Raw genomic sequence first — 22526 nt, forward strand, 5'->3', positions numbered from 1 at the left:
AATGCAATATGAAGATGATTAGTTATTGTTACAAGGGAACTAGGAATGTTTTGCAATATACCTTTATTAAAAATAGTTGCAACCGTGAAAAATCCCTCCTGAACCAGTCTTTACTGTAACCCAGTACGTTTCTTCAGCGATTTAGGCACTCTCGACATCCAAAGTTCTCAAAAGGTATTAATCGCTTATGAGATCTGGATTTGAGGGAGACTACTCCACCATTTTATATCGCGGCTGGCTAAATATTCTGTGTAAACTTAGGAATAATAGGCTAAAGTATTGTCATGGTCCAATTCTTGAGTTCAGCCTCAAGTTTAGGGAGAGCGTCCACCACTTTAAGAAGACATTCCTCAGTGAACCACTTGGCTGTGGAACGTGGACGTGTGTGCGCACCACAACGCCCCTTACACTAAAATATTCCATCACCCATTTTCTTCTCAACAAATCTGGATTTCAGGTCAGTCCCGGAAGTATCTTCATCTTCAAACATCCACTTTCTGGATTGAGTCTTAGCTGGGACATCATAGTACCAATGACAGGCTTTATTGCTTGTGACTGAACTGTTTATATATGGAGGTTTTTCCATCTTAAACTTCTTCAGCTTAATCCTCTCCAAACACAGGCAGCATTTCCTTCAAACACTAATCCAGACTTAATCCACTAGCAAAGTTGTAGCTTAAAACCGCTCTGTATTCAATTTTAGACAAGGATAATTTCTCCAACACATTTTACCAGCACACTCAGAAGGAAAATGACCTAGTGCCTCAGTCAACTATTGCGCAGGCTGGGACAGGTTACGCATGGGCTAACTCTTCCTCTCATCGCGTGATCTGTTCACTCATACTACAAAACTTTCCTTGTACCCTTTGGACAAGAAACATCAGGAATTCTTTATCCTAGTTATTACTGCTTACAGTTATTTTAATATATAAATATCCACTAACCTGCTAAAGCTGGGTGTCGGTAGGAGAAGCGCTGCTGTATCGGAAGGTAGAGGAGGCCTGAGCCGAGCTGGAGGCCGTGGGCGAGGACTTGGACCGCGAGGGCCGCCACCAGAACAAGCCACCCCCAGCCGCCCTCAGGGTAGTAGTGCTGACGGAGCGTGATCAGCTGCCGGATCTCCGCCGGCGGCTTGGGCGCCGTGTAGCTACCCAGCCCGGAGTCACCTCCGCCCAGGTAGTGCGGCAGGGACCTCGACCTGAACAGCCCGGGCACCGCGCCTCCGCTGCAAAACAGAAAAGATCCATTAGGTTAAGTAAACATTTAACATAGTGTTGGACATTGTTAACAGAGCAGATTATGATTCCAGCTCAATCAAATTACTGTTGTGAGATGTTGAGCAGGTCTAAGTATGTCCTCAGTTTCTCATGACTTAAGGATGGCAGATTAAGATAGAAGATGCCTGTTGTGGAAAGAGATGTATCAGAATAATCTGTCTAAAACTATGTCGCAAAAGAAATTAATAAGTAATCATAACATAAGCAAGAAACTATGTAATAAATGGATTTCAACTCGACCTTCCTTATCCGAAAATAATGTTCAAGACAAAATTATGAAAAGGAAAAACTACCAATCAGATATATATTTTCAAATTTAATAATGAACTTGCTTAAATATGGATCAACGTGAATAATAAAGCATAATAAAAAAAATTAACATGAAGCTTTGAAATTATAATGTATCTCATATAGGCGTTGATGACCAGAGGGTTTTACGCCTTTAAGCAAAAATCAACAACATAATGTATCTTTTTAATTTCCATTTAAAGGTTGATATTCTCAAATCTTACTTGTAAATACTATTTACTTCAGTTTTTTTTTCTGTTTTGATTCAATAAAACCTTCGTTTTACTTTCTCAACTTTCACTTTAAACATCTCATTTGCCTTTCTTGTAAGTATCATCGCAAAGTATAAAATATAAATTTTTTTTGTATTTTATTTTCTCATCCAAGAATGTGTGATGATAAATGAACAATTTACCATTTATTACTAATATTCATTTAATGTGGTTACATAAATTAACGTCAAGATTTTTCACAAAATACTATATAAATTTTATAAGAATAAATTATTGCTACTTATAAACGAGAAAAATTAAATTTACATCAACACGTATAAGGACAATGTTATTAATAAATAACTAACAAAATAAATAAAAATATAAAATCTCCCATTACAAAAGTAGATACAAAAGGAACTATAAAGTGTCTAAGATGCCCAAGTTTGGTCGAACTCAAATTTTCCTAATTCGGATCCAAATATAATTCGACTTTCTATATTGCTCTAAACCTCATTTTATAGGGGTTTTTTTATAGTTCCCGCAAATAAAATAAAAACTCATATGTAGTTTTAAATAGTGAAAAAATATTGAGGAGCATTGTGTCTGACGACCTAAGGTTCTTAGTCTAGACCTAAGGGACTAGTCAAACCTAGAGTATTAAGGTATGAAAAACTTTAAGGGAAGCTCAATAAAGCTTTTAGTAAGGAATACCAACTTTTTCTGTTAAAATTAGTGATTTTAACCAATTCCTTAAAAGCCCTTTAGGATAATTCACTCCTTAAATAAGTATTTTTAATCAAAAATTAATTTTAATGAGAACAACGTACATTACTTTAATTAAAACGTACAACGTTTAGTTAAAAACGTACATTCTTTAAACGACTCACTTATGAGAATGGTTTATTTAAAAATAATAAATAATTAAATTTCAAATAAGTTATATCTATGAAGTAAAATAAAAAGTCTTGATTATGTTATAATACTTAAATTAATTTTAAAAGCAGTTTAGCGAACAAATAAATGCTAAAATAGCTCATTTCCATAGGCTCCTTCCTGTACAGCCGAAAACCTAGGACACTAAACAAACGAAGATGGCAATTAGAGGTGCTACTCCCGAGAGGCAAGGCGTTACGGTTATTTGATCGTTATTCTAGATTGAATTCTGATTAGATCTTGAGGGAATTGATAATTAACTAAGGCTGGTCGGAATCGGGCCGGTTTCGCGGTTATCTCTCACGTTTTGAATCCGGTTTTCAGTTTCAGCATCTGCGTATAATTTTCAAATCCGTTGGAGAAGTTAACTGCAAAAATATTCGCACCCTTAATATATGACCTTGATGTATTAATTGACCTTAAATGACAAACTAATTGATGTATTTCACTAATTAGGTATTAAGCACATAAATAACTAATCTTGAGCTTAACAATTTCCAAGTATAATCCAGACCTAAACATCATGTTAGCGCACCGAAAAATTTCATGGGAATCACAGAAATTGTTTGGGAAGGATGCATACACATAAAGATTACAATAGGTGGCAGGACAAAAAAGTTGGCACTGGAACTAATAGGGCAATCTATCCAAGCACTTATTACCCTGATTGTCAATTAGCCACTTATCCAATTTGCTCTAATGGTCGGTTTCTTAGATGCCCCTACAATCACCATGATGGTCATGGGATTAACGGGCTCGATAGAGCAAATGGTTTATTTTCTCATTACAATCCACTTTCTTATGATTGGTAGGATCGTAATAGGAAAGTGTTTAATATATTACCCAACAAATACTGAAAATTCAGAAGATGGATAAATATAAAATGATCATATCCAACATAAGCATGATTTTTTCAGTAGGGGCGAGAAAAGTACGTTAAGGTTGGCCTTGACCAGTGATGTTTTACGCCATCAAACAAAAATACAGTTTATATATACATATAATATAAATTCTGGCTGAAACCTAGAGTTAGTTATATCACATCAATACATAACACACTGTAATAAACAACTTCATTGTATGATTACGCATACAGTAAAACTTCATAGTTGCGAACGTCACCGTAACTGTGTTTTTTGTTGACTAATCCTCAAGATCCCAAAAGAATACATATTATTAACAGACAATTTTACGTTGCCTAGATTGGGATTAAGAAATTACATTTTCTTTAATTATTAATTTAAATGGATTCCAAAGAGGAAGCATAGACAAAAATGTAATTTAAATTTAATATTCAACCAAAATATTAACTGAACCAGATTGTAAATATAAACTACTTATTTAGGTTTTTTTTTTTGTCCATCATGAACTGTGATTTTTGGTGAACAACAAAAACGAACACTGCAAGTGCAAATATAGCTTTTTGCAACAAATCATGTTGTATTTAGCTGTTCGTATGGATTTTTTTACTATAGAATACCTAAACATATTGAAATTTATCTGCACTAATAGACCGAATAGATGACAGCTTTTATGTGATTTTAGTCTTCCAAGGTATAACGTATATGTCATATATGTAAATGATTGATTGTCTGTCAGTTTGAAGATGTTCACAACCGTGGTTAAGAAAAACAATCGTTTTTTATTTATTTTTTTTATTTACGTTTTCTATTTACTGATTACTGACAACGGAAAAATGAAAATTTCTTTCATCCTTCGATTGGAATTTCAATCAAGATGAAGCCAAAATGTGAGTTATTCGACCCTAATAAGCAGAATATTATCAAATCATATAAAAACTAGCCATGAGGGTAAGTGCTGTTATTTAAATATATTTTTAAATAATAACATCTATAAAAAACACATATTTTTTTTATTCATTCGGTATTTTGATATTTTATGTTTGGAATCAGTACTTTCTTACAAAGGACAAAACCTGAGACTCATTATGGATTGTAGCGGAGTAAAGTAAGGATGATAGTTCCAAATGAAAATTTTGAGGGATATGATAACATTTTTTTATTTTAATCTTGGTCGATTATAAAGGATATGCTGATTTTTGAATTTTAATTATGAAATTTCTCTTGTTTTCCCTGCTCTTTTGTCGTAACCCCTAACTTTTTTCCAATGTTTTGTAAGCTAAACATTCTCCATAATCTGTAGGTTTTTATACAATTTTTGACGTGGTAACCCGATGTGATGTTTCAGTCTTACATAGTTTTGATTCTTTAGTATTGCAACTGCACCGCAGTTAGTCCAACTAACTAACTCTTGACTTGATAAGCTTCAACCACATCTCACTAACATGCTAAAAAAGATGATGTATTAAGCGACGATTGTCATAGTGCGATATAAGAACGCATTACATTAGAACAGACAGACGAACCAAGAGATACCTTACAGGAATAAAAGGTTTCTAATCTGCCACTTCCTTCCCTGGGCCATTTCATTAGCGAGACAAATGGTCCTGCCCTGCTTTTTACTCAACCTGTATTAGTGCCGTTCTACCTAAGTGATTGTAGGGGCGGAGCCACGAAATGCGGCCATATACATCTGTTATACGACTCAGTGGACATTGCTCTTAAAGGTCATTGTTGAAATAAGTACCTAAGTCTCAATTTAGCTTAACTTAATCGAATTACTGATTTGTTATCATTCTTATCATAAACTACAACATGAATAATTACATTAGTACTATCTTTTTTTTTCTAATGGTAGTTTTCTATTAAAAGCACTTCACTATTCGGGATTCACTTGGACAGTCAGGTGTGGGGATGTCCAGGGCAGTAAATCTGTCAGCGATTCCCGACGAGCGGTGATGAAACTCTGTCAGGGATCTACCAATACATCCAATAGTAGGGAAATTTCGTATGTATTCGACAAACTACATATTGTCCTTTAATAATAGAAATAAAATGTACAAAACGCTAACCAAGCGCATTGTGACCTACTGCAGAAAAAAACCTGGATAATCAAAGAAAGGTTCAGTGATGTACTCGACTAGATTAAGAGAGAATGTTGAGGTACATTCCGGGACCACAGGATGCTGAAGAGACTTTAGGAGGGCGCACCTCAAGGGAAATAAAAAATAGAAGTAAAGGGAGACCTAAGTGTCCCTCGAGAGATACTGTACTCCAAGATGTATATCAATTAAAATTAAAAATAATGCAAGAAAATAAATGGAAGACAGGCATTGGGAAATCCTAAGGCTGCAATATGCTATATTTGTTAACCACATTGCACAAACCCATAATCTAACTGAATATCAGACTGAAATTTCTACTTTCCACACAAGGTCCCTGATTAATTACTTTATTAGACTGATATATCTTAAAATTGCACGAGCTCCGTATAAGACCAAATCTCTTGATATAAATTTTCTACGAGTTACTTCTAATCCTGTTGAGATATTGTTAAAGGCGCTAAACACTGAGCCAAAGCGAAGTTAATAAGAATAAGCAATACTTGGTAAAATTATGAGGTAGGAAATATAAAGATATAGTGACCCTATTTAGAGCATTCCTAGAAAAATAGAGGGAGGTGGATGTTGGAATGAATAATGGATGGATGCTGAAATAAATATTAGGCATTATTTTTTATTTAACAACTCTCTATAGATTAATAAATATTACATAATTATGGCATAAAAATTATTTTGTATTTAAGAAATTTTTAATAAAAAAATTGTAGATACGACGAATTTCATAGATATATAAACAATGGGTAGATAGTAATAATAATTAAATGCCCATTGTTTAGCATTTAATTATTATTACTATCATTTACACGTAGGACGTCATTTTCTTCTACACCCCTGAAGACTGAAAGCCTATTAAGACATCATTTAGTACCAACTAATAATACTTTTTTTTTAACTTAATCTGAAATTATTATAATTATAATTATAAATTATTATTTCAGCCTATATGACTCTAAAGCTTCATTCATTTTTTTTTTTTTACCTAGAGTAACTTCCTTTTTCTTTTAAGTAATCCCACACCATAAATAAGACGCAACTTGCATCTTTCTTTGTATAAAACTGTCTTCAAAAGACAGTAAGAAGTTGACCAGACATCACAACAAAGAATTTCGGTAATAACTTCAATCCTACTCTTAGGGAGTTTTCACAAGTACCAATGAATTGGATACTGGATCGACATCCGATTTAACAAGAGGGTGCACAACTGCAAGAAATGTAGGATCTGTCTCATATGAATATCGGATCGTGTGAAAAGGTACTCAGGGGAGTGAAGACATTTCCAGAGCACTTATCGAAGGAGTACACTTTCACTGAGAGGTTTATGGCTGCGACAGGCACTCCAAGTTGTCAGGGTAGTCGGAATAAAAGACTGATAGGAGCAGCTCAACAAAGCTTCTGTCCATGAGTAAGTACTTACAAAACAAATCAATTTTGGAAACCAGAAGGTAGATATTTGAAAATATCTAACTATGTAAGCTAATAATAAAAAATTTCTGTTTGAGTTTTCTGTTAATGAGATGATTACCAGTAACATCTGATGCCTAAATTGGATATAATAAACGAACAATTATATTTGTACAACATAAGTAAATTTTATATTTGTACTACTGGAACAGCTTTGTACAATCGTTTCCAAAGGTCACTGCTCAAATTCATATAAAAAGATAAATAAATACAAATAACAATTGATAACACTAAAAAAATATATATAGAGGGTATCACACAACTTTTATTTAATATCCTTTAAGTTGAATAATTCTCCGCGCGTTTCAGAAAAAGTATTCATTGTGGCCATAATTTCCCGAACTAATTTTCCAAATGAGCCTTTTCAATTGACTAATTGACTTACTACAGTTTCACCAATTTTCAGAAAATTACTTATTTCGCTTTGAAAAATTTTAATATTTTTCTTTAGTCAAAATATGGCGAAAAGATATACGGTTTACTAAAAATACATTCTACTTTTAACGATTAATTAAACAATAAAATTGTATAGAATCAATATTGTAATTACTTAGAATGATTTTATGGAGTTAGTCATTCTTTCAACTGAAAGGTTCATTTATAGGTTAAGTGAAATGAAAAACTAACTATTTAATAACTATAGTGAGGTGAAAAGATTCATCGGACAGTTGAAACAGAATAAATTATAATTTAAATTATTATATATTATAAAAACAAAAGAAAATTTTAAAAATTTGAATTATGTGAAAAGAAGAAGAAAAATTAATAAATTTTTCTAATAAAACTAAATAAAGAATAAAAATATATTAATATGCCTCATGAATATTACACATTTTAAAACAAGTATTTATTTAATGATAAAGATAGGTTTATTTACTTGAATTTTAAATCAGGCAAATAAGAGGACATTCATTAGTTGCTCAACTGTGTAGCAATTAATATTCCAACATCAATTCAGGGATTATCACATTGTGATTTACTTCTAAATTAAATTTTAATTAATTTTGTTAGTTAGAACATTATTGATTACAACTGGAGGGTTTGAGACGTTTCTGTGGGTAAAACCAGAACAACAGAGAAATCCGTGAAAAACCCCCCAGACAGAAAACAGAGGTTTGGAAGATTGCCAAGCAGGATCCTGTTTCTCTGCAAGCAAAACAAATAAGTGGAAGAAGTAGAGGACACCAGGGAAAGGCATCGTCTAACGACAAGAGGAACTAAAGGATTAAATGTTAATTGCGTCTTTGTTAAATTATAACAGTTACAGCATTTGTAACATCATTTTCATCAATTAACATAATAACAAGGTGAAAAGATAGATATTTTTAAAGTTGACTACGAAGCAAATCAATAGGAAATAAAAATCTTTTAAATGCTACAACGCTCAAGTTTTATTTAATCCACCAGCAACGGTTAAAGCTAAATATATCCGATGGTTTAATTCTCGGATTGACTGAAATAGCTCATTTTGGGAATAATATAAAATCCATCCTGATTAACAATAAGTGTAAGCATGCAATACGAGGTAATAAATGAAAATCCTTTAGAAAAGATATAAATTTCCTAGGACTACTTTGAAGGAGACCTCGTAAATTAATTCTCATTATATTTTACAACCAAAGTACTTTAGTAATATTGCCACTCGACATCCGAAAATATGTTCTTAGCCACATAATGTAAGACAGGAAACGGAATATTGGAATATCAGATCTGGCGGCAGCTCAGAGGCAACCCTGCCTCCTTAATAAATATACTCAGCATTAAATTAAAACATATAGAACCTTTAAACCGAACCGGAACCATAACTCCTCTATATTATTCCCAGCAATGACAGGGAGAAGTGCTCCTCGAGAAAATTAAGCTGTGATGCATCCGCCTCGTTTTCTATATTGAGATTTACAGCTCATCAATCTTCCTTACTCAAAGCACAATTTCCAGAGTGACAGGTGCTCGAATTCGCAATGAGGGAAAAGTAACAAATTAGCAATAATTAGGGGGCTACGCAATAGCGGTCATTTGTTACGGCTATTAATAACTGACAATGGATGGCCAAATGTATCGCCTTTGGGTCGTTGGAGCAGTAACGTTTATTTATGTAAATAAGCAATCGTAGGTGGTCAGAGATCGACGGTCTCTCCAACACTAAGCCACGTCTCAATTTCCCTGTAGGAACATCAGCCATTTTCACATCAGCACAACATTAACAATCAACAACAACAAAATTGATTCATCAATTTATATTACAAGTATACATTTGGTTATGAATATTTTTTAAAGTACCATTTACATTTATTATTTATTTTATTTCTCAAATCAATTTTTCATTATATAAGTTATTTATTTATTTTATTTATTCAATAAATATCAGTTGTTTTTGTTTGTTAATTTTTTAACTATCATTCTTCAATTACATAACTTTTATTATTATTATTTTGATAATAATTTATTTGTATTACTTAAAATTATTCATTAATTATAACAGTGTAAATAGATATGGGTGCCTCTTGTGCGAGACTAAACATCCACATTATCAATTGTTAAAAGAAAATCAAACTGTCATAATAAATGTAAAAAAAAAATTAAATAAACAAGGCATCTGTTGACCAGGCATCCCAGGTTTCTATTTATGGGGGAGTCACACCTGAGCCAAATTTTAGATAGATCACAGAAAGGTTTAGTTAGAAAATAATGATAGACGGAAATAAAAGTAGCAGTAACAGTAGCAGGGAGAGGCTGAAAGAGGTACAATATAATATTTTTAATGAGTTAGATTAATTTAGATAAGTGAATTATATTGCTGATGTGAGAATTGATGATAAGTGGGGGTAAGGACTTTGTGTCACGCTGTGCAATAGAAAATGGTGCATGATTTCAGCATCAGGAGTTCCACGGATCACCTGTTTTGCGATCTGCAGTTACTGGAGATGGAGATGGTGTTGCAGGCTTTCAGACTGTTTGCTCTCATTGCGACCCTCGGAGCTGCAGACATAGTCTGACATCTTTCCTCGACCGTTGCTTGTGATTGAGAGCCAGAGTCGCCTGCAAGTCAGAAGGCTTCACTTTGGGGAATAGACGCATGATGTGACAGTTCCCTGTTCTTCATAGGTGGCGATGATCGTATTTGATAATTCCTCACCCTTGGCTATTTCAGTAGTAATAAAATTATCCCCGCGTCAAACGCCACAAATAAATTCAAATTAGAGGCCTATGGACTCAACAGCATCTTACTAATACTAAACAAGTTAGCTAGTTGGTAAGTTTTTTTTTTCAATTATCTCATAAATACCTAAAATGGTTAACTTTTTTAACAAACACAATAAAAAAAGTTTTATGATCTTTTAGTCTAGTACATTATTATCATTTTTTTTTTTTTTGTACATTTATATTTGTTGTAGATAATTTAGTTATCTTTCAAAGGAGGAATTGGAAAGTTTCGGAAATGTGTATATTTTGAAGAACTTGAAAATATAATAAAACGAAAAAACGGTTTTTAGATATATAGAGGAATAAATTTATATAGAAAATGATAATGAACATATTTTTTTAAAAAAATACATAGTTTGACTTAAGTCCTAAATAAAAAACTTTTCACCTTATGTTTATCTTATTTTTTTCGGAGATTTATTCTAAACAACTATAAAAAGTGAAATGGCTTTATGGAAATGACTTGAGGCAAGTTAGATGAAAATCATTGAAGCCGTTCTAGGGCTACAGACCTTAGAAAAACACGTCTTTCGACTATTGCATAGCCCCTTATACGCGCATGGAGTCCGATTTGTCATAGAGGATCAAAACTCTATATAACAATAAAAAGCAACAAAATCGATACCCACGTTCAAGAGATAATTGTATCATATAATCAAACCAATGGTCGAAAATTCGTTTCTAGGACTCCAAATGATCTGAAACGCATACACTAGTTAGAAACAGTACGAATTTTGATGTTTACATTCTTTAAAAACTGACCCGAATACATGCCACAGTTGTGAAAATATATACAAAATACCAAAGTCTTATCTATATTAAAACTTGATCGTCTATAACTGAATAATTAAGAGGGAATTAGCTATAATTGACTCTATTTAATGATTTTTTTATTGTAATATTGAAAACTGGAATACCCAATATTAAATTTATTAAAGTTACGATAGTTATATAATTTTTGAAAATTAAACCAGACGCTAAGTAGAAAGGGTTTTTTGAAATATGAAATTCTACTACCAACCTCCAAAAATTAGATTAGATATTATGAATGGCGGAATGGTTTCAATTTGTATTTTAATTTCAATTTTTTTTTTTAATTTACAAAGGAATAAAATGACTACCTTTACCTGAATGTTTTAACATAAACTTGGTTTTCGTATTGAGAATCGAAGCTAAACTTGCAATCACGTGAACAAAATCTTTTTAAAAAAAAATTAATTTAAGCTTAAGCTAGAAAACAAAATATGTATTTGCAAAAAAACCCATTCACTAATCGTGATCCTGAACTAAACTTATAATGTTAAGGTTTTATCGTCGATTAAACCAATAAACTTCAGCAAATCAAATGGTTTTATGAGGCAAAAAAAATGAATAATCATTTTACTGCAGATTTTAATGAATGAAAAATGAATAAACATTTTACTGCAGTTAGAACTAGGAATCTTAATGGAATTTATTTTTAGGCATTTGAGTAAATTTTCATTCCTCTCATAATAAACTAGTATTTCAAAATTCTTATTCGGTTACCAAAAATTTAAATGAGTAACACGATGAAATATCCAAACCGCCTTCAATTTGTTTCTGACAGGAAAACCATCATTCTGTGATTTATAGATGTACCGATCTTCGTATTTAACATAAGTGAGAGGAAATGACACGAGATGAACAGTTCAGCAAATGGAATAATCACGCAAAGCCAATGACGAATGTCTTGAGGTGAAGGTGTGATGATGTACCATAACTCTTCCCACCGCATTCAGAATACATTTATTCCCAAAAGGGATATTACACCACCTCAACTGATATAAGCATATCATCTACGAATTTATATCTGATAATCATTAAGGCTTATTATAATACCTGAAAAAAAAAATCTGATACATCCACTCACATGACTTTCCAAAGCAATTTGGCTGCTAAGCTATTTTAGACTTATGATTTCGTACAATGCACATATTATTAGATTAATTATTTTCCGTGGAGTTCTTTGATTTTAAATATATGTAACTTTTAAATAGCGTACTCTTTCTGGGAAACCGATACTATCTTTATTTGGTTAGATTTTTTTTAGGCTTAATATGAGATGTGTTATTTATCTTAATTTATATATTCTTATGGTTCTCATGTGATCATATTCTGTTGATGCCTAAGTTGGGAAAACGTTGTATGTTTACTAGAATTCGAAAGATTTCAACGTTTCTTTTAGAATTATTCAATCACATAGAAACCTATCTTAGTAATTGTGTCCTTTTTTTTTTTTTTTTCTCTTCTTTTTTAATAAATATCGATAAATAAAACACTCAGTAGTATCCACTAACCTTAGCTTTAAGACTCACCATAGTATTCGAAAAAAGAAAGCATACTACGACATGAAAAATATTGTATATAAATAAATAAGAGCTGAATACGCGTATAAGTATGTAAATAAGACGGAGGCTAAGTTGGAGCAATTGGCACGGAACGGTAACCCCTCGCCCCTGGAATCCCGGCTCGATCGTGACCCGTCAATCCTCGGAGATAATTTATTCAAGCTTAACGCCGAGCCAGCTGCACTCCTGGGAACTAACTGTTTGCTCTATGTTCCCGGTCATCGGTGGCTATCTTTGTTGATCTTCATCCTAACTATGTTGTGACAACCAAAAATATTTTAATACAAATCTTATTTGTTAATAATTAACACAAAAAAGTGTCTTTTATTATTAATCATATCATGCAATTATATATACATACACACACAAGATTTTCACATTATGCAAAATTTATCAAAAATAAGCCATCATGAGAAAAGGTCTCTTAGTGTTTAAAATGAAACTAAAATTCACTTTGGAGTAGTTTATAATAAGCTTCTTTTTAAGAATAGCAGTTTCCATGATATTTACCAAAATATTAGTTTCTCGTAATTTGGGAAATTTTTTTTTTTTTTTTTTATGAAATTGTATATAGGGATCTATTAGACGTAAATAAAAGAGCTCTATTATTACATTTACTCTACTTTGAAAAACGTTTCAATAGTGCAATAGATCAAAACCTACTATCCATGGCCATTTACTGTATATAAATTATTGCCTAAATAAAAAAAAAATTATTCTCAATGTAGGAATTAACCCACTTTTTTAAAAAAAATTACTTTTTCTACATACCAATTGGGCGCCATTTTTGAAAGCAATGACTTTAAAATGGCCGAGCCCCTTATTACTTAAAATGGAATACACTTCCATAAATAACATTCAAACCTTCTCCTGAAATGAGTACCCTATTTCGGTCCTGGCTCCAGGACTAAGCCGCCTTTTATATTTGGGACTGTTGGCATCCTAGTGATTATAGGTATATGTTTGTTTAGGATGTAATGGTGGTGCAAGTCTCAATCCAAACTTATTGTTCATTTTGACAGTACAATAATTTTACACAAAGAAAATAAAACGTTGAAAAGAAAAATATTTTATTCTATTTATATATCAGAAAATATGAATTATACAATGAATTTTAAAACAGACAAAAGAAATTTGAACCAACATTGTATAGGAATTTTAAGCAAAATTAATATGTAAATAATATGGTGACATTTTATTTTAATGTTTAATTGTAAACATTAAAATAAAATGTCACTTTTATAGAAATTTTAATAATAAAATAAATAAGAATTTAGACTATAAATTGATTATATTACTATATTGTTTAATAATAATGCTAAGTTAATCTGTAACTAAAAGTTTTAAATTTAATTGGAAAAGTGACAAAATAGATAATTAAATACAAGATAAGGCAATCTTATTAATAAATTAATATGATTGTTTTATTGGTTCATAGGTTAATTTGACATGACTAATTTTATTGACCAGGCCAGAATAGCCTGCAAAAAACTTTTGATAGTTGGCTGTGAGGTGTGAATTTATAGCTAAGGAATGCTAATTCATAAGTAATAATCTTGTCTAAAATTATTAATGATGAGGGTATAATAAGAGCAATAATTTTATAGATTGTCCTCTACTCTAGGATGGCCTGTTTGGCTAACACTTTGGACATTTGAAGTATTAATACATAGTATTAATATCTAATTTGGATACAATTTATTTTATTTAAACAATAGATAGCTCTATTAGAGTTCAAGCTCAGTCAATTCACGCAACTTTAGAAAAAGTATGCATAATGTTTTTAGTCCAGTAGATAGTTCGACATTTGGGAATTCGGAATGAAAAATAACGAAATGTTAAAGTTTTCTCGGTCATCTGCGGGTTTTAATTTAGAATTAGATTTTTAATTTCAATACAAACCTAAACAACAACAAAAGTGGAAATAATCAACCTTTTGCCTTTATGCGTTTTGTTCCTTCTACGACTATATCGTATTCACCAAACTAGCATTTTTTAATGGGCTTGAAGATGGCATACATGCATTTTTTATGTCGGGCCTTTGTACATGATTATTTATAGGTCCAAACTTTAGTCTGAAATAATAAACTTTTTGTCTTAGGCTCCCGGACAATAACGACAACGAAGATTGAAGATATTAATAAGAATACTTAACAATTATACCTGACGTAAACTGCATGTGTAGTAAGAAATGTAATTTAATTAGTTAATGTAATCTATATTAAAAATCTAATAGTTTTAACGTTTCTCGCATATAGCGGGCAAGCGAATTAAATGTCAGACAGAAATTCAAGGCAAATATTTATCCTACATAATAATAAAAAAAGTGATAAAAACAAATTCAAATTCACTTCATTTTATTTGAACGATCCATTGACTAAAATCGGTAGTATGTCATTACAAAAACGATTTATCAAAATAAATTTTTAAAAATGATCCAAAATAACGAATTCTGGACACAAACACAAAATATCAGTAACAGAAGACAAGAAGATATTCAACATAGATATGACTGGATGAGAAGCCAAGTGACAATTTTATAAATGAGATTTTTTCTTATATATCTGTGCCTTATATCAAACTTACTCTAATAATATGCCAAACGTAACTACCTGCTAATTACTGATAGTTTTGCAGTTTTTTTCAATCCTGAAGCGTAAATTAGTTTAGTCTCAGACAGAAAAACTAAAATCCTCTTATCCGGAAAATAGTAACGATTGAATTCACATGAGCCACTCATTTGAAAGGTGATGTAAATTCATTTTGATACATTTTTATTACTTTATTCTTTTTTAAATAGAAAAACCTTTTTTTTTCAAAAAATTAACTACATCTAATTATAAACCAGTAATTTTTTTTCGGGTGGCTTAACAGAGCTTACCTTTGTCCGCCCGCACCAGCCTTCTCAACGCCGATCTTGGGCTACTGCTTTCCAGTTTGCTGCATGCACCACTTTCACATCTTTGTTAATTCTGTCTATCCAATAAATCAGTATTAACAATATTAAATTATTATTTTTAAATTGATACACTTCATATTAAATACATATCGTATCCTAGGACACATTTCCTCGATAATATTCCCATCTCATTCTGTTTATCAGTCAAATACCTTTGAGTCACTTTAGACCAAACGCTTTCCTACAAACCACATACCTCCCAAATTTTTCTTCGAACTATTGCAACAAATAAGCAATCTAATCAACTTTAACAATGGACGTCTGGTGTGCGGTAGACTCTCGGGTAAACACAAAGCTTAACCTAAACGACTTATCTACCAACTCTATACGATTTGTTTTCTGGATATCCAAAGTTACGCCTACAATCTAGTATTACGCCGAAGTGGCTGTACCTTTCCTACCGTTGTTTCGTATTTCTTATGCTAGGTTATTAGAACTATGCCCCTCCTATATCCTCTATGATCTACAATCCGAAACCTCCGTTCAATCACGTACTACTAGGTCCCGTCCTTCACTCCATAGAAATGCTGCGTTTGACAAGTTCGCTCATTCAAATTCCTCCTTTTGAATTACCATTTCCTTCCCCAACCAGAACAAATGGATCGTATTTATCTTTATACGTACAAATTTAATCTTTAAATATTTCAAGCAGATTTTTTGTTGTGCTTGTTCCGTAATGTTATTATGATTTTTAAAAATATTTATATTAATTCAATATAGCCACACTTCTTTGGCCTACATAATATCCATCCAAAATGTATTCTAAAGGGACAGTATTCCTGAATAATGAAATATTTTTAATTTCAAATCTTTATTACAATACATATCACATATATACTACATTTATATATTATATATGACGGAGCTCATACAATATAACTGTTAGTATTATATATATTTATTTATGGCACTTAACCATGCAGCGAAATTAAAAAATAAACCGTAGGATAAAATAAAACTTCAAGACAACGACATTAAACATGGATGAATATACATAATAAAAAAAAAAAAATACCTTTGAAACGTCATCTCTGACGTCAGACAAACAGTCAACATACTACCGTAAGACTGAACTAGAAAGTATGGGTTCGATTCGGACAGCCGATAGTGGAAATTTATCGTAGTGTCTAGGCATTATTAATCACTGTTTCTTCACATGATAGAAAAATCTGGGGAAAACCATGGGAGAACTTTAATTCAAAATAATCTTAAAATAAAATCAAGTTCTCCCATGGTTTTCCCCATCAATTTTTATTCCAATAATTATCAACTCCATCAATTAATCAATAATTAAATAATAATTATCAATTCCAAATAATTTAATGATTTACATAAGCTTCTTATAGTATAATAAAACTATGCAAAATGCAAAAACAAATCAACGTGGCCACAGCTAGCGTAATAAATCATGTATTTCTTTCAAAAATGAATTAAATTATTAATACATTAATTCAGATTAAATTTATTGGACACTAAAAAGAATCAATCAACTTTTAAATAATTTTTGGAAAGATATATTTTTTTATTAAGTAGTACATGTATATGTCAATATATAAAAAAAAAATTCTTTCATTTTATATCAGGCATCAGTATATTTTATCATTAGTTATTATTTAATTCTATCGATAGAGTGGTCTTTTTCCTTAGTTATTAAATCATTATAGTTCTATTTCACTTAAAATTTAAATAAATTACATATTGCATTTTTGTTTGCAATAAATTAAATTCCTGGCTATGGCCGAAAAAATGAACAACAAACTAAATATTGTTATATCGTCTGAATGTTATTTTCTTAACTGAAAATAATATCCTAATCTGTAGGAACAATTGATTATAAATTTATCAAAAATTACTTTTAGCTTTCAGAAAACATGAAAAACTTGTTCGATTTTGCTGCAAATACTTTAATTGTTAATGATCACTATTAATGTTTAATTAAAATTATTTACCTAATACAAAATGCGCTTGATACTGCAAATGTAAAATCAATAATTGTTTAATAAATTGGAACATGTAATTGAATCCTTGATTTCAGGATCACTTAAAAACTTCTAATAACCTTTAGCATAATGCATTATAAGAATATATTGTGTTTTTTAACGTCTCAATCATTTTGCATAACAGAAAAATAAATAAGCAATTTTTTTTTTCTAAAAACATTTACTATTTGTCATCTTGTAAAACGTCTTTGTCCTGCTAATAACTGATTTCTTAAAAAAAATTATAAGTGTAGATATATGTATATATAGTTGACCGTACAAAATTAAATACAAGAAGATGGTCAGGGTTGCGGTTGAAAATAGAACTAATAGTTTATAACTATTTTAATGTCCGACATTTTGCCCCACTTTGCAGGGCTTCATGAGGGCTGTTCAAAGCGAAAGTTTGAACCAAGGTTGGAGTGAAACGTCGGACATTAAAATAGTTATAAACTATTTGTTCCATTTTCGACCGCAACCCTGACCATCTTCTTATATATAAGTGTAGATGTGTGTGTGTGTGTGTGTGTGTGTGTCCTAATATGGACGAATATATATATTTTTACATTTATGATTATTTTATATAGTTTAGGAATTTTTATTTAATTATTTTTTTCATGAAAATACTTAGATATTAGAGGGAACATCAGGCCTTCAAAATATGGACGCTGATTTGTAGGTATATAATTAACTGATCATTTAAATTGAATTGTTAATTTAATCCTGTCATCCGCAAATATATATAAACCATGGTCTATAATAAAAGGCTACAAATTTAGGACGCTACAAGAACTAGAGGAGCGCCGAAGCCTGTTTTCGGTGGCTGGTTCTGACGGACCATCAGCTTTAGCTCTAATCCAATTAACGGAATTGAAATGTCTTCCACATTGGCTCCTACTGATTCTTCGCTTCTCTTGATTTCTTTTCCCTCTTACTAAAGTTAAACTTCCAAATGACTTCATCAGCTTCGTAACAGATAGCACTCCAAATATACTCATCTTGCACCGCAACTTACAGCTTAAAAATAAAAGCCGAACAGCCAACGGTGAACTAAAAGGATTTTCACAATTCTAGATAGAAATTCATGATATTCAAATTTTCATCTTAATCAACTCAATAACAGTCAAGGTTTTAGATCCTTCAATTTTTGCTAGTTCTAAGTACATAGACCCTTTTTATAAACAAATATGAAAGGACTTATTTAGATATCAGCGGAAAAAAAAACAACTTTTATTTCACTATATTTAGATGATATATAATCAAAAATGTTCAATTATTTATTGAAATTTCAGTTAAGTGATCAATATTATGAGGAAATTTGGTTCGATATAAGGCGGATTTAAGTCGATGAATTAACTTTGACTATCATAGTTGATATGACATGTCTCTAGCCTGCATTTATATTATATATTCTGCCATGATGATACCTGAATTGGGCGAACGTTAAACTGGCTAGTTTTTCTATTTGAGACGTCTGTAGCAGAGGGAGTTGGGGTGTATGTCAAATCCAGAGATGCCAGTTCGAATCCGGCCTGAGGGTCGACTTTTATTTCTGTGGTGGTCCCACGTAATAAAAACTTGATACTCCACCATGGTTAGAATATAGTGGGTACGCTGTAGATAACTCCCCTGATATACCTCGTATATTAAAAATGAACTGGAAGGGGGTAAAAAAAAAAGGTTTTATCTTCAAAGGCTTCTATTGTTTTGTTGTAGAATTATATTCAAACTGTAATTTTGCCTCTTCATCTGAGAGTTTTTCTCTCATTAAGATTTTAATTATCTTTTTTTCAATAGAAAATAATAACTTTCCTTAAATGTGTATCTATTCAAATGAAATCCAGTACTATAACTCAACAACTGCGTTAGTATTAAGCTGTGATATAAATTTATTCTGTTGTTAAAAATATTTGCTATATTATTTTCATTGGTTGAATGTCAGCCACCTCAGCGTTACACATTAATGGACTCCTCAGCTCATTCAAGAGAAAAAATAGAACTTCCTCTCCTCATACCCAAGACTCTAGTCGTTAATGCTAGACTTTATAAATTATATAACGAGGGCGGTCATAAAACTAGTAAAGTATTAAAACAGGAGCATAGTTCCGGTATAAAGTTGCATTAAACAGATGACAAGAGTTTTTATGACTTGGCTACAACGTAATAGCCTACATAGAAAATACGTGTAATGAGACTTGACTATTAATGACCGTTTTACGGTTATATCTTGATTTGAGAGTTTAAATAGGTCAGGCATTAAACAGAATATCAAACAGTAACTACCTAACTCTTCCATGGGAATACTTCATTCTAGGGAGCGTCCTCATCTATATGCGAATGATATATGTCGTAGAAAGTCCATCAGTTCCTAGTAGTAGCAAATGCTACGCATTATGTCACTAGTTTTCTCACCATGTCATGAGCGAAGAACTTGCAAAAATACCTTGTTCATCTTCTCATGTAATAGAGTGGTCCACTCATTATCTTGGTGTAAGGCTATGTATGAAATTCCATCTAATATTAATTTATCTTATGCAAAGATTACTTCTTTCCTTTCAAACTGTGAACATGAAAGGGATCCGTGAGGTCTTCCCAGCCAGAAAAAAAAAGTTTCAGAGTTCAGTTTCAGAGTTCAGAATATTTCATTAAAAATTGAGTATCATCGGCCGGTCGAAGATACTCAAATGTCTTTCATGATGATGATGCCTCACTAAACAAATGACGGATTCTTAAGTCAAATTATGAAATTAAATTATGAAACTATTTTGTTATTCAGATTTTAATTAACTCGTATTTCTCAGATTACAAATAGATCTGAACTGCACTTCTTATGATTCCGAGATTCCATTCCTCACAATACCCGTAGTTTCCAGTATCCTCTCTCTTTCTCCCACGCTTGACTACGGTTGCATAGTCTACGGAGGACTATCTGCTGGGTTAAAAATGATTTTGAAGAGATCCATGAATTGCTTCAGAAGAATTATCTTCGGGTTTTCCAGGCGCGCCCATGATCCCTGTTGGTATGACGAGTTGATGTGGCTTCAGGATAACAATATCTCCTTAATATTTTCCTATTCCAAATCATTAAAACCAGAAACCTACCCTACATCCATCCCTTCATTAAATAGTACCCCACTATAATAAGTGCAACTTTCTTCTGTAATTCACTCCCCGCCAATTTTCATCTTTTTTTCTTTTAAACAAAACCTATTTCTTCACTTTATATATAATCAAACTTTCATGTCAATGTAAACAATGCGCCATAATGTTAATTTTAATTTCCACAATAAATTGTAATTTCAACTTAAATACAATAACTTTATTAACATATGCACACAGTTAATCAAAAAGCGTGAACTTATGTATGTATTTATTGTTAGGAGACTTTTGTGCCAGTAAAAAAATACTTTTTCATTTTATAAATAGCTCATAAAAATTCATAACTTTTAATGCATCCAAAAAATAGCTAGAAAAATATCCCTCGATTTGGCCCAACTCCACAAAGAAGTACAATGTTCCACAATATTTAATGGTTTTAATTATTTCGAAATATTTTTACAGATCAAAGAAAGAGTAATAAAAGTTTCTCAATTCCTAATACTTCAGTTTTTTTCTACCGACAGAGTAAAGTGATGAAGGAATTGCATCAGGATAATATTTTAATTCGGAAGGAATGTTTATTGTTTACAAAGGACAATTAATGGGGAAGGCGAGGGGAACATTTACATGCGGCCAGTTACACGGGACCAGTTGAACTAGCCAACCAATAACTGGATAGTTTACCACTTGTCCAATAAAGTTACAGGCTCCTGCTCCGAGAGCTACCTTTGTGTGTAAATGAATGCCTTCCTAAGCAATACTCCCCCTTTGGCTTCTGTGATATCCTACATCAAATATCTCATCGTAATTTAAGAGAAGATTTTTTTTCTTATGTTTATGATGAGAACTTCGTAAACCATCTGCTCAGAAAAGTTTCTTAATATATTCTTTCATAATAACTTTGAAAAGAAGTACGATGGCCGTTCCGAAAAAAAAACTTTATAGTAAATCCTTCAAGTTATAATTATTAAGAATTTTTTATGTACATTTTCCAATTTATTTTGTTAATATATATCTGACAAGACAAATATTTTTATTATGAACCATTGAAAGAACTCCAGTACATTTGAGAGTAGGACGAAAGAATTGATTTCTTAATTTAGCATTTTAATTATAATAAAGGCTATTTATAATAAAAGCATATTAATAATAATAAAGGCTTAACGAACCCGAAAGTTTGCATCCTATAGCACCAATATATACATCTGTCCAGTAACGCCTCTTCAAACCCAAATCTACTAAATCAGTCCTAATGAAATCTTCCCATCTACGTTTCGGTTAACCCCTCGGTTAAGTAGTTAATAATATTTTAGGGATTCGTTCGTTACCAAGCCCTAGAACCTTACACGCCCAACTTATTCACCGCAATACTATAACCTAAATTATATTTACTAGGAGTAGTTCCCTCAAGTCAGCGTTATGTAGCCTTCTAGATTCTCTGGTTAACTCATCTTTTTGTGGTCCAAATATTTTATGTGATACTTTACTTTCAAAACCCCCTGTTCTTCCCTTAATGTAAGATGCCATCGTAAATAACTCGAGGAAGAATATTTGTTTTGTAAATTTTAAGTTTTAGGGCAAAATGCACTAGCTACGCAATTCCGAAATTGTAAACTAACAAGCCTGTCTCGTCTTCGCTTTTATTTTCTCTTTATATTATTTTATCATTATGTTATTTTATTTATTTATTTTTCATACAGATAGTTTGATTATGTTTATCTTGTCTTTTCTTTTGTTTGTATATATTTTAAGAGAGTTT

The 22526-nt window shown here is 31.6% G+C and overlaps 1 long non-coding RNA gene across 1 annotated transcript in view; it reads right to left on the bottom strand.

Annotated features, from left to right (window-relative positions):
• Window positions 1–945: 945 nt before the first annotated feature.
• LOC136795230 (uncharacterized) overlaps window positions 946–22526 on the bottom strand; it is an 88039-nt gene continuing 66458 nt past the window's right edge. The window contains exon 3 of the long non-coding RNA XR_010842803.1: window positions 946–1225. This is a non-coding gene — a long non-coding RNA (uncharacterized lncRNA). The remainder of the gene's footprint in view (window positions 1226–22526) is intronic.

Source organism: Halyomorpha halys, unplaced genomic scaffold (genome assembly GCF_000696795.3).
Source record: "Halyomorpha halys isolate HHAL.00 unplaced genomic scaffold, Hhal_1.1 Scaffold456.1, whole genome shotgun sequence".
NCBI classification, from domain to species: Eukaryota; Metazoa; Arthropoda; class Insecta; order Hemiptera; family Pentatomidae; genus Halyomorpha; species Halyomorpha halys.